This window comes from Rutidosis leptorrhynchoides, chromosome 2 (assembly GCF_046630445.1).
Source record: "Rutidosis leptorrhynchoides isolate AG116_Rl617_1_P2 chromosome 2, CSIRO_AGI_Rlap_v1, whole genome shotgun sequence".
NCBI lineage: Eukaryota > Viridiplantae > Streptophyta > Magnoliopsida > Asterales > Asteraceae > Rutidosis > Rutidosis leptorrhynchoides.
The window spans coordinates 94,205,890-94,218,890 of NC_092334.1; positions in this window are offsets into that span (position 1 = coordinate 94,205,890).

The following is a 13,001-nucleotide window of genomic DNA, read 5'->3' on the forward strand; positions in this document are numbered from 1 at the left end:
AAACCAGGTTCCTGTATGACAACTCATTCGTGAGGATTCATCATCATCTGAAGAGTCAGTTGTGAATTCAAGATCCGATAGATCCTTGGCTTTGCGGAACTTATCATACAACCTATCACTAATTCTCTTTCTAAGACACATCTTCATTACTGCTTCAACCCGTTTCATACGTGGGTCACATTTGTATACATAACATGTGCAAGCTGGATCATCTTTACCTATACATCCAGCTTTTCTCCTGATAACCCTTTCTTCTTCTATTTCTGCTTCACTCTTACCAACAAAAACCACATTAGCTTTTTTAGTATCAACTGAGATTGACCAATCACACACTTCATCTACATAAGTAGTAGTCAAAGCTTTGGATTGACCACTAGAAGTTGCTTCCTTATTCACTGTCGGACCAGCATGTCCAGGAGTCACCTCAATTGAAGTATTATGAAAAGGATTATGAAAACTAGGCTTGGGTGGTCTTGTGCATGTCCGCTTGAAATGACCTAGTTCATCACAGTTAAAGCATCTCACTTTGGACATATCAAACCCAAATTTAGTGCTACGATTCAGACTCAAAGTGCTCTGTCCTGTTCTCTTCAGATACTTCCTTGCTCGTCTCACGACACTACCCATAGCATACAGGATGTCCATTCTTTCTATCTCATCCTCATCTATCTGATCATAGTCTTCATTCTCCAGATGACCATTTATTATCTGCCCACTTATCATATCATTATAAGAGTTAACCACGATAGCAGCTAGAGCCATATCCTCCTAAATCTGTTCTAGAGGCCTCTTCTTGATATTATCTGTTTTGATCACTGGTGTTTGAGACTGTTGAAACCGGAATCAATAAGTTTAGCAGTTGACTTCAGTGCTTGAGACTTTGCATTGAAATACCCTGACTCTGACTGTGGTGCCAAGGTCTGTGATGCTTTGGTTGAGATGAAAGCTGTTTGCAATGGAGCATGTCCTCCTGAAGATGACCCAACAGTTGAAGCTGCCGCTAGAGTACCAAGTCTCTTCCTTTTTGCCTCAACCTGAATATCCTTTTCCATCAGCTTGGATGTAAAAGCAGTCAGGGTTAATGTACAACCAGATGCAATGTACCTGTTCTGAATCTTTTCAATTTCGTTGTCCCATTTTTCAGGAAGACCATCTTTCAACACTCTAACTGCTTTATCATCTGATATGTCTATTCCATAATCTGTCATTTCTGCAAACCAGCAAGCGATATCTTTATAAGGTTTGCCCAAGAGTCTCGGAGGGAAGATCTACGAATACTCTACATTCATCTTTCAAAACCTTACCCTTAGTGGCACGGTAAGTAGCTGTACCCTCTGTGGCTGATTGAAGAGCAAGCCAAAGTGTATGCGAGGTCTTGTTCCTGTTTTTGAATTGGGAAAAGATTTCCTTAGATAGTGCCTGAGTTAACTGCGGGTAGCACTTACATTCCAAGTTATACTGTTCTTGCTCTGCAGGATTAAACTCCGATGTTTCCTTTAGTTCCCCATCCCCTCCATTTGGCCAAGCATACTCATTCTCTATCAACTCCCACAGTCTAGAATCAACACCGTTCAAATATATCATAAAACGTGCCTTCCAGTCCAAAAAGTCATTTAGATTATCAAGTTTGGGAACCTTATTGGTAGATCCAGACTCATTTTCGGAAAGTAGTAATTTGTGAAGTCCTGGTACAATTACTAAGGCACTATATTCATTTGATACTTGTTCATTAGTGTCCGACATTTTAATTAATTATGTGATAATTAAATGGAGATTAAGTTTCTTGGTTAAAAGACACTCGGTCGATTGTGTAAAACACCCGGTAGATTGAGTAAGACACACGGTCGATTGACTAAGACACACGGTCGATTGTATGATAAAATTTTGGCAGCACTTCGTTACACACTATGCCTTTGGTATTCCAACTCACACGGCCGACTGTCAAACTCCCATGGTCGATTGTATTGCTCACACGGTCGAGTGACTACACACACACGGCCGACTAACAAGCTCGCCCGGTCGATTGAGAGACTCACACGGTCGATTGTCAAGACACACATGGCTGAGTGTGTTCTTGATAGATACAGGTCGACTTTTAGGGTTTTCTAGACTCAAATCAATTTTTTTGATCGATTTTTGATGAAAAACTGTAAACCAAAATGTAGAAAACAAGTGCAATGACTCCAGAAACACTTTTTGACAAAGAAAACACAAACTATAACGTAAGAAAAAGGATTAATCGTTCAAAACACAAATAACACCAAAAACACTAACTATTTGACCCAAAAACGATTTAGATCAAGCAAAACTAGAGACTCCAGGTCTGATACCACTTTGTAGACGAAGATTTAAGGATCTTAGGTCACTTGCTAACAATCCTAGAGGCGGAATACCCTAGAATTGGGTTAAACCAAGATATGGGTGGTATCGGGATCGAATAGATCAAACCTAGGACAATTACTAGATTAGATCGACGCCTAAACGAAGTATTTTGGTGGTATTTGGTGTTAGGGTTCGGCAGAGATGAAAACCTGTTGATTAGGGTGAATGGGATGAGTAACCTCAACAAAGAAGTCTCAACCCGTATATATACTGCATATCAGACACACTCGGTCGAGTGTGTCTCTCAGTCGGTCGACTGTGTAACACAGTCGGTCGAGTGTGTGGACACACTCGGTCGACTGTGTGTGCAGTTTACCTAATTGATTATTTAACAAATTAAGCATGCACAATCACAAACTTAATCAATAGTCACAAGTAAACATTATTACATAACCGAATGTATCAAACTATGAATCAATCTACGGCTGGGGATTCATGCACTAACAACCATGACAATGCGAAATTACGGATTAGCTTATCAAATTAACAAAAGAAGTGAGAAGGTCGGCTTGAACGCAAGCCCCACCAACAATAAATAATGATATAGGCTCAACCACTTGGGATGACCTTAGGTAAGCACTTGTTAGTAAACGGGTATGAAATTGATAATCATTGGTTATTTCTTGAATCGTGAATCACTTTCCTAATTAGATATTTCGACCCTGCAAGCCTCGGACTGCACAAAATCTTAATTGGGATAAGACAATAAATCAATTCGATTCTAGGAAATAACAATTCGAATTATAGTATTAGTGACAATGTTATGTTTTCTGTATGTGTTGTAATGAAAAGCAAGTTACCTAAATCCGAATATGATATTATGTTGTAGGTAGTTAAGACAAAGGGACACAACCCTTCATTTTGCCGGAAATAACTGTTAATTAATCTGTCATGACATTTGGTGGAAAAACCGGTTGGGGGGCTCTGCCCCTTCGAAGTAAATTCCAATTACATAAAAATGATTATTAGATTACGCTAAAATCACCAAGACACCCTCATCCTCCTAAGTGCAATGGATCAGTTCACCAACCTAGGCCATTGACCTTCTTGATCGTCAATTGACCCGACAGGTAAGTCCCTTTTCAATCATTCGTAGCTTCCTAGAAATCATCTAAGGCAATATCATTTTAGTCAATTGCTAAATTGTTGTTGACTTTTTCCAAACTCAGGTTTCTGATCGTAGAAGTCAATCACTTTTTTCTTTACGGTTTCTTTTATGACTTGTTCACTCAAATGAAAGAACTATGATCAATTAACTAATATTAATATTAATTTAAATGAGCAATTTGTATTGCATAGGAAAGTACGTACTGATGACCAATTCATGTTTATCAAGAATATCATCATAAATAAAGATATAAATATAAAATAAAATATGTCTTATCCTTTAATACTAATATATCTAAATATCTGAAATCTAATGGAGTATTTAATATCTATACTAGTATGTATTTGCAATTAGATTAACCAATAGTTATAGTTATTGTGTAATATGATGTTAGGATTGCTTTAGGCTAAGGATCAACTCATTGTTGCGTTACCAATGGGTGCGCGTCATTCTGCGCCATCCACATCTGAGCTACTATAACCATAGCTTGAATACCAGTGTTAGAATCATTTAGCTCAACAACATGTCCCACGTATAAGAACATGAATCCCTTTACTCTAAAATGAACCAGTAATAGAGAGGTAGCCCATGTAATTGTATGTATACATTACTTCTTTCAATTTCAATATAATACTTTGGTTTCAACATAACATATAAATAAATATTTCTTTTTGATGATTTGAGCCCAAATATGAGAGTGACCCTTCTATTTGTTTTAATACTTGATAAGTCCACTAATGACAACAATGATCATATTAGTAATAACTCAACTTTCCTATTCTCCTTCTTCTTGTTCTTCTCTTCATATCATGATGACCATCAAAAAGACTTGCTATATGCTATCCTTCATGTTGCCCATATTCTTGATTACGATTCTACTAAATATACACTTACTACTACTACACATATAGATGTAGCAGCAGCAACAGCTTCTAATTGTAACCCTCTTGATAAAGAATCTTTGTTGCACTTGGCTACCAATTTTCGTAACCTCAATTGGTCTGCTTCCATAGATTGTTGCTCATGGGATGGTATCACTTGTGATGATAAAAGCAACCGAATCATCGAGTTATCGTTACCACACAAAGGTCTTTCTGGTGCTATTCCTTTTTCCCTTCAAAATCTCACATTCTTTCCCTACTTAACTTGTCTCGTAATTCACTTTTGGGTCCCATTCCTAATGGATTGTTTTCATCTTTCAAGAACCTTGAGATCATTGACTTGAGCTACAACACTCTTTCTGGAGAGTTAAATGAAATCTTGCCTGCTATATGCACAAACTCACTTGACTTAGCGATAATTGATTTCTCTAACAACGTCTTTTATGGAAGTATCCCACCAAAGTTGAGTACTTGTTCTAAACTTTGTGTATTGAGCTTAGGTTATAACGAAATAACAGGAGGAATTCCTATAGATATAGGTGGCGCTCGATTGCTCCAACATCTATCCTTACCTCAAAATTTTCTTACCGGGGAGATCAGTGAAAGCATTACCAACCTCACAAACCTTTAAAGTGTCATTTTATTTGGAAACTCTTTTACAGGTCCTGTCTCTTACAATATAGGCAAGTTGTCCTTGTTGGAGAGACTTGAACTGCAATCTAATAAACTTACCAAGACTATACCTTTTTCGTTGATGAATTACACAAAGCTTCAAGTACTAAACTTGAGGATTAACTTTTTAGTTGGCAGGCTTGCAGATCTTGATTTCTCGAAGTTAACTGACCTAAGAGTCATCGACCTAGGTGAAAATTGATTCACGGGTGTGTTTCCTAAAACACTTTTCACTCACAAATCACTAATCGCACTTCTTCTGTCCAGTAATATGCTACAAGGTGAAGTCTTCACTGAAATACTTGAATTGTCATCTCTTACCTTCCTATCGCTTTTAAATAGTTCGTTCAAAAACATCACAAACACGTTAACTATCTTATGCAATCATACGAAACTCACCACTCTAATTCTCGCGAACAACTTCTTCAATGAAACCCTTCCTAATGTAGGAATTTTCGGCTTTCTTCATATTAAGGTTATCGGATTAGGTGGTTGCAAACTGTTTGGTCAAGCTCCTGTTGGAGTGCGAATCGAGTTAAACTAGTCGAAGAAAATGTTTCAAGGGAAGAGGCGCACCGCGGTCTCTCTCCTAGGTACGACGCGGCCTAACGCATAAACAGAGCATTAGATTCGAGAAGCTTTTGTCCTGGAATTTGCCTTGGAGCCACGGCACGGCTATGCCTGACGAGGAAGTTTCCAAAACGCGTTTTCTTGTTCCCAAAGCTATTTACTTGTTGAGTTTTTTTTCCTATTTAAGCATCTTATTGTAACCCATACATGTATCCACGAATTTTATCTATAAAAGAACTCTCTTTGGTGGACAATGATTAAAGTAATCATTCGTGATTACATATAACCTCGTTAAATTCTCTTGTCTTTATCTTTTTTGCTAGTTTCTTCATATACATCAATTATTTTTGTTTATTTTAAGTGGGTTTAGTAAACTAGGGTTATCAACTTGTTAGGGCTCATGTGCTTTATTCCTAATAAGTGGTATCAGAGCTTCGGTTTGGTTTCACGGGAAAATGGCGGAAAAGAGTGATGTGAAGATTGATAAGTCTGATGGGAATGATTTTAGCTTTTGAAAGATGCAAATTGAAGATGTGCTCTATCAAAAGAAGCTTTACCAACCGTTGAAGGGTGTTAAACAGGAAGAGATGACTCAAGGCGAGTAGGAGTTGTTGGATAGGAAAGCCCTAAGGGTTGTTCGACTTTCTCTGGCCAAGAACATTGCTTACAACATCGTGGGTGAAACCACAACGACGGGTGTACTTGCGGCTTTATCTAACATGTATGAAAAGTCATCCGCTTTGAATAAAGTTTTCTTGATTCGGCAATTGGTGAATGCTAGGATGATGAAGGGTTCCTCGGCGGCGGATCATGTTAATGAATTTAATTCAATTTTAACTCGTTTGAAGTCGGTGAATATTAAATTTGATGATGAGCTTGAGGCGTTGTTTTTGCTATCTTCATTGCCCGATAGTTGGGCCAGTATGGTTACGGCGGTTAGTAGCTCATCCGGAACTACTAAGTTAACTTTTGAAGGAATTCGGGATTTGATTCTTAGCGAAGGTATTCGTAGGAAAGATTCGAATGGAAGTTCGGGTTCAGTTCTAAGTATTAGTCAGGGATGAGCTAGGTCAAGAAGTCCGTCAAGGAGCAAGAACGTGGTGTGTTGGAATTGTCAACAAGTTGGTCACTATAAGTCAAAGTGCATGAGTCTTAAGTCTGGTAGGAGCGTATCGACTTTGGTGATCGAAGATGCATTGATGTGTCAAAAAGAGGTTCTTGATGAATCTTGGGTTTTAGATTCGAGTGCCTCGTATCATGTTACCCTATTCATGAACGAGATGGTGAACTTCAAGGAATACTCCGGTAACGTTCGAGTTGTGAATGGGAGTACACTTGAAATTGCGGGTATTGGTGATCTCGTGGTTAGACACTTGAATTATGCTTGGATCTTGAGGAATGTGCAGTTCGTTCCAAAGCTCAAGAGTCGGTTGATTTCGGTTGGGCAATTGGATGACGATAATTGTCATGTCCTATTTGGAGATCAAAAGTTGGTAATGTTTAAGGGAGATTATGTGGTTGCTCGCGGGTTTAAAAACGGAACCATGTATATGGTTGAAGTTCCTAAAGAGGAATGGCTAGGTGATTTTGTGGATGTCAAAAGTCCTAGCATGCTAATGCTTTCCCTAATTGTTGAGGGATCTTGTTTGAGTGGGAGCTCAAAGGAAGTTGAAGCTAGTGAAAATTCGGGTCGAATTAGGTACACTTGAGCTTTCGGTACTTCGGGTAGATCTTCTCCAATGGCAACTTTATTGTGGTCGACCGAGGAAGATGAACAAGAGGTTTTCTTAAGAGTCATGATTGATTATACATCCGTACAATGGAAGTTGGCTCGGAATGGAAAATTGGGTTTGTTAAAAGACGTGCGCACATATGTGGTAGGTGTTCCAATGGTGAAAGCAAGGGCGGTTATGTGGAAGATCAAAGGTGTGATTGCGTTCTCACACGGCTGTTTTATAGTGTTATCTACATGTTTGATCTACCGGCGGGTTTATTCTTTGTTGGAAAGTTGAATCGGATGGATGATGTTGTGTACGGGTGGATTGCTTGGGCGATGGGGTTAATTGGGTCGGGTCGGACTCAAACGACCCGTTATCTCCTAAACTAAGGAGGTACGTGCCATAGCTAAAGAGAGGTTCTTGTTTTTCCCAAGCTAATAACATAAAGATCAAATTATAGCTCAGCGGTATTTTTTGGTGTCGAAAGACTTCACTTGTTTTAAGGTTATCGAATGAAGTGCGGCGTGATTCGGTTGCAAATCCGGCGGTATCAAAAGGAGGTATAATTAGCGGGTCAAGTTGTTATTGTGGGATGATGATGATGTTGATGATGTTAGGTTAAGATGGATACTGTTTAACGTCTCTTCAAGTGGGAGATTGTTGGAGTGCGAATCGAGTTAAACAAGTCATAGAAAATGTTTCAAGGGAAGAGGCGCGCCATGGCCTCTCCTAGGCGCGACGCGGCCTAACGCATAAAAAGAGCATCAGATTCGAGAAGATTCTGTCCTGGAATTTGCTTTGGAGCCGCGGTGCGGCCCTTTCTAAATGCGGCGTGACTACGCCTAACGAGGAAGTTTCCAAAACGCGTTTTCTTGTTCCCAAAGCTATTTCCTTGTTGAGTTTTTGCCTATTTAAGCATCTTATTGTTACCCATACATGTATCCATGAAATTTATCAATAAAAGAACTCTCTTTGGTGGCCGAGGATTAAAGTAATCATTCCTGATTACATATAACCTCGTTAAATTCTCTTGTCTTTATCGTTTTTGCTAGTTTCTTCATATACATCAATTATTTTCGTTTATTGTAAGTGAGTTTGGTAACCTAGGGTTATCAAGTCTTGTTAGGGCTCACGTGCTTTATTCCTAACAGTTCCAAGTTGGTTGAGATCACTAATAACTCTTGAGGTACTCGGCCTTTCTGTAAATCATATCAACGACACAATTTCTGTCTGGCTACACACACTTCCGAACCTTTTTTTTATCTCAATTTATCTAATAATTCCCTTTCCGGAAGCTTCCCAGTTGAGCTTACTACACTTCCAGCACTTTCACCTCAAGTGTTGGATCATGCAAACAGTAGTAACCTAGAACTGCATGTGTTCATTGTACCGCCAAATAGTTCATATTTGCGGTACAATTTGTTGTTCAACTTACCACCAGCATTGTACTTAGAAAGCAATCAGCTTAACGGTAAGATCCCCATTGAGATTGGTCGTTTGCGGCTGCTTTATATTCTTGATCTTAGTAAAAACAATTTCTCTGGAAAGATTCCAGAATCAATATCCAACTTAACCAATTTGGAAATGTTGGACCTTTCACATAATCATCTAACTAGTGTGATCCCTGCATCACTTACAAAGTTGCACTTCTTGTCTTCATTTAACGTTGCAGACAACAATCTACACGGTGTCATACCAACCAGGGGCAATTCGACACCTTTCTGAATAATCCATATGCAAACAATCCAGGGTTGTGTGGTTCACCAATGCAAATATCATGTAACAGTCCATCGGCTTTAAGAAATTTTATGTCAGGATATAAGGATGGCCCATGCGACGCGTTGATTGATGGCCTTACAGTTGGAATCTGTGTAGGATTTACCATCACTCTCATTTTTCAAGCATGGTGGATATTTTGTAAAAAAAGAATATTTAGCATGTAATCAATTAATAAACGAGTTAAGTAGCGGTACGCGTGTTGCTACGATGATAGTTGTGGATGCGTAGCGTTACTTCTTTTGCGTTGTCATAATCCATTGTCGTTATCAATGTTTCGTAGCTGGTACCGACCAGTGAATCTGCTGCTTTTGAGAAGAAGGCTACCATTCTCGTTCTGGTGCCATCATGAATGAAGCTTTGAATATGTAACTGTTATATAATTAAGATGTAGTTATTATTGTTGTCGTGGTCGGGACATTGTAAGTATGGTGGGTCGCCACTCATTCGCTTTTTGCAGATGGGACCACCGTATTAGAAACATTCTTTTGTCAATATTTCCGATTGTCCCTTCGCATGTAAAAATGGGCCCATGGAACAAAGTATCAGACAATATTTCGGAATACAAACTGCAGTAATCGAATGAATTTCATCGTATCTAACAGCGTAAAACAGAATGATTATCCTACGTATAGCGAAAAGCATAAAGCGGAATGTAAGAGCAAACTTTATGAATTTACTATTTTCTTCCTAACTATATCAAACAGTTTACAACAACATATAAGAGAAATGTTCACTATATGTTGGTGTATGTAATCCCCAGCCGTAGATCGTTTATCATTTTAATACATTTAAACATGTAATAACGTATCTTGGTGACTATTGATTATATATGTGTTTGTGTGTGCTTATTTAATTAAACAATCGATAAGTTAAACTGCATACACAGTCAACCGAGTGTGTCCACACACTCGACCGACTGTGTGACTCAGTCGACCGACTGTCTCACACAGTCGACCGACCGTGTCTGTTATGCAGTATATATACGGGTTAATACCTCCATTGTGAGGTTACACATTCTATTAACCCTATTCGTCTGGTTTTTGTCCCAACCAAACCCTAACACCATATACTACTGAAATCATCCGTTTAGGCATCGATCTAATCTAGTTTCTACCCTAGGTTTGACCAAATTGATCCCGACACGACCCGTATCTTGATTTTACTCGATTCTAGTGATTTCCGACTCTAGTCTTGATTGCAAGCGACCTAAGATCCACCATTACGTCGTCTACAAAGTGGTATCAGAGCCGGAGTCTCTGGTTTGCATGATTAAAATCTTTTTTGGGTCAAAATGTTTTGGTTTTTGGTGTTTAATCCGTTTTGTTCTTGTTTTTTCTGTGTTTTTTACGTTATAGTAAAAGTTTTTTGTGTTGAAACGTGTTACCTTTGTGTTTAGCAGGGTCCCCAACGTTTTGTTTTAGGTGTTTTGGTCAAGAATAGATCGAAAAATCGATTTTCCCATTAGAAAACCCTAAAATCGACCAATTACTGTCAATAACACACTCGGCCGTGTGAGTCTTGTGAAACGACCCGTCAAGTACCCTTAACGGCTCCGTCACTTGGTCCCACAACTTGATCATAACTCTATATGAATTTTCATAAATAATATTGCATTCATTTAATAAAATTGATTACCTCAAAAGGAAAATCTAAGTCATTTGTAAATTTAGGAAAACCAACTTAAGTGTATAAAAAGGGTTGACCAAAACAAGTCAACAACTACCCACAATGTAACAGTATTTAAAGTAGAATGCAATGTTTAATGTTTAAATCAAAATCTGCGACATGCAATGCAGACTCTCTAAGCACAGCAAAAGCAATCAATCATGAGCCTGAGAATAAAACATGCGAGTAAACTGTCAATAAAAAATGTTGAGTGAATTATAGGTTTAATATTGCAAACAATAATTAATTTAAACCATAAAAATTTATGTTTGAAAACATAAAGACCCATTTTGGACCACAAAATTATATGCTCGAAAATATATAAAAACATTATTCCATTAACCCGTGAGCCACCTGGTAATCACTTAACAACTCCTTACCCTTAACAAAAACCAATATAACAATATACACTGAACATGTGTATCTTCCAAAATACGAAGTACTAATACATTCCGCTTATAAACTGCTAGCGGGACTAGCACGAAATGGGGCTGTCAGGCCCGAAAGATCTATCCATAGGATTCGCGTTAATCAGTAGAAACCAGTGATTACAATTACCAGATTAGAGAATATTTTTGTTCGACTCACATTGAATAATTTAAACCAACTTCCACTTGTGTCCAATATGTAAAATAAAATGCATGTATTCTCATTCCAAAAGATTTAAAATAGAAAAATGGGACTATAACTCACCTTAAAGCAAATGAAGCAACAACATAGAAATGCGAACATCAAAAGGTAAAGTGATCATGAATGATCACAACTCCGACCTATAAATAATGCAGGTCGATATAAATAACTAACTTAGGTCAAGCCTTAGTATGATAGCTATAGTACTTGTTGCAAATAAGCATAGAACAACACTCGGTATGTTTAGGTATGATCAGGACAGCGTATAACACGTACTTTCTATTTTTAGAAAGTTTCTATTTTTAGCAGGTTTCCATTTTTGGAAAGTTTCTATTTTAGAAAAGTCTCTATTTTTAGAAAGTTTTTATTTTAATATTTATTATAAATCTTGATATAATAATCTCATAGCATAAGTTTAATACTTATCATAAGTATTTTTCATTAATAATAAAGTATTGTTAATTATAAGTTTAATTATAAGTATAATTAAATCATAATATAATTATTAAATGATATAATAAATATATATCATAAGTCTTAATTAAAAATAATTACTTTTATATCATACGTAATTTAATTATAATGAAAATCATTATTTATAACATAAGTTTCAATTTTATAACCATAAGTTTAATTAAAAGTTCGTCTGGTCATAACTTGAACCTCGGGTGTCGGTTTTTGATGAATTTTATATATATCCTCGTCTAACCAACCAACCCGACACATTAGTGTACAAAATAATACCCTAAGATCAGTTCATAAGTCATGAAGAACAGCCATGAACCAACCTAAATCATTAATCCGTTTTAAAACTTGTTTTAACCATTCCGGGTGATCCGTGGCTCGAATTTCTATGACCCGAACATGAATGTTCATCCAATCATCAATCCTAACCCAATGGTACACCTTATAGGCTCCAAAAATGGTCACAAAGTCGGAACCATCTGATCATACAAGCTTTTACATATCAATTTCATCAAAATACCAAAACAAGCATAACTTATGATCCGAAACTCGAAATGACATGAATCCAAAGCCTAAAATTATTGTCTTGATGAGAGGAACTTATCTATACACTTTATTTAACCATAAAAATCTGTTAAGTATACTGATTTTAAACAAATAGCTGCTGTCCGCTTTTGATCAAACCGAAAACATATGAAATTGAGCATTTCTAAGCATGAAATCAACAATACAACAACATACAAGTACTATAGCATCAACATATAATCAAAATCAGTAAAAATAAATTAAAATTGAAAAGCTTGGGTTCATGTTCATACCCAAATCAAAAATCGAGAAGAAGAGGTCAAAGATCGTGAGATAAGACACCCGAATATGTAATCAACCTTGAGAAATGATGAACAAATGTATATGATCTGGTAGTGGCAGATTCTTGGTGTATGAATGAGCTAGGGGTCGGCCTAGGGTGGAAGAAATGGAAGAGAGAAGTTGCTAGGGTTTATTTTGGTGAAATGAATGTGAAAAATGATTTTCAAAAAGAATGTAAGTAACAAAATGAAAAGGGTTGGGCCATGGGCATGTTTTTGGAAACAAATGGCCGTGGGATGGGCCCATACAACCCAAATTTTTATT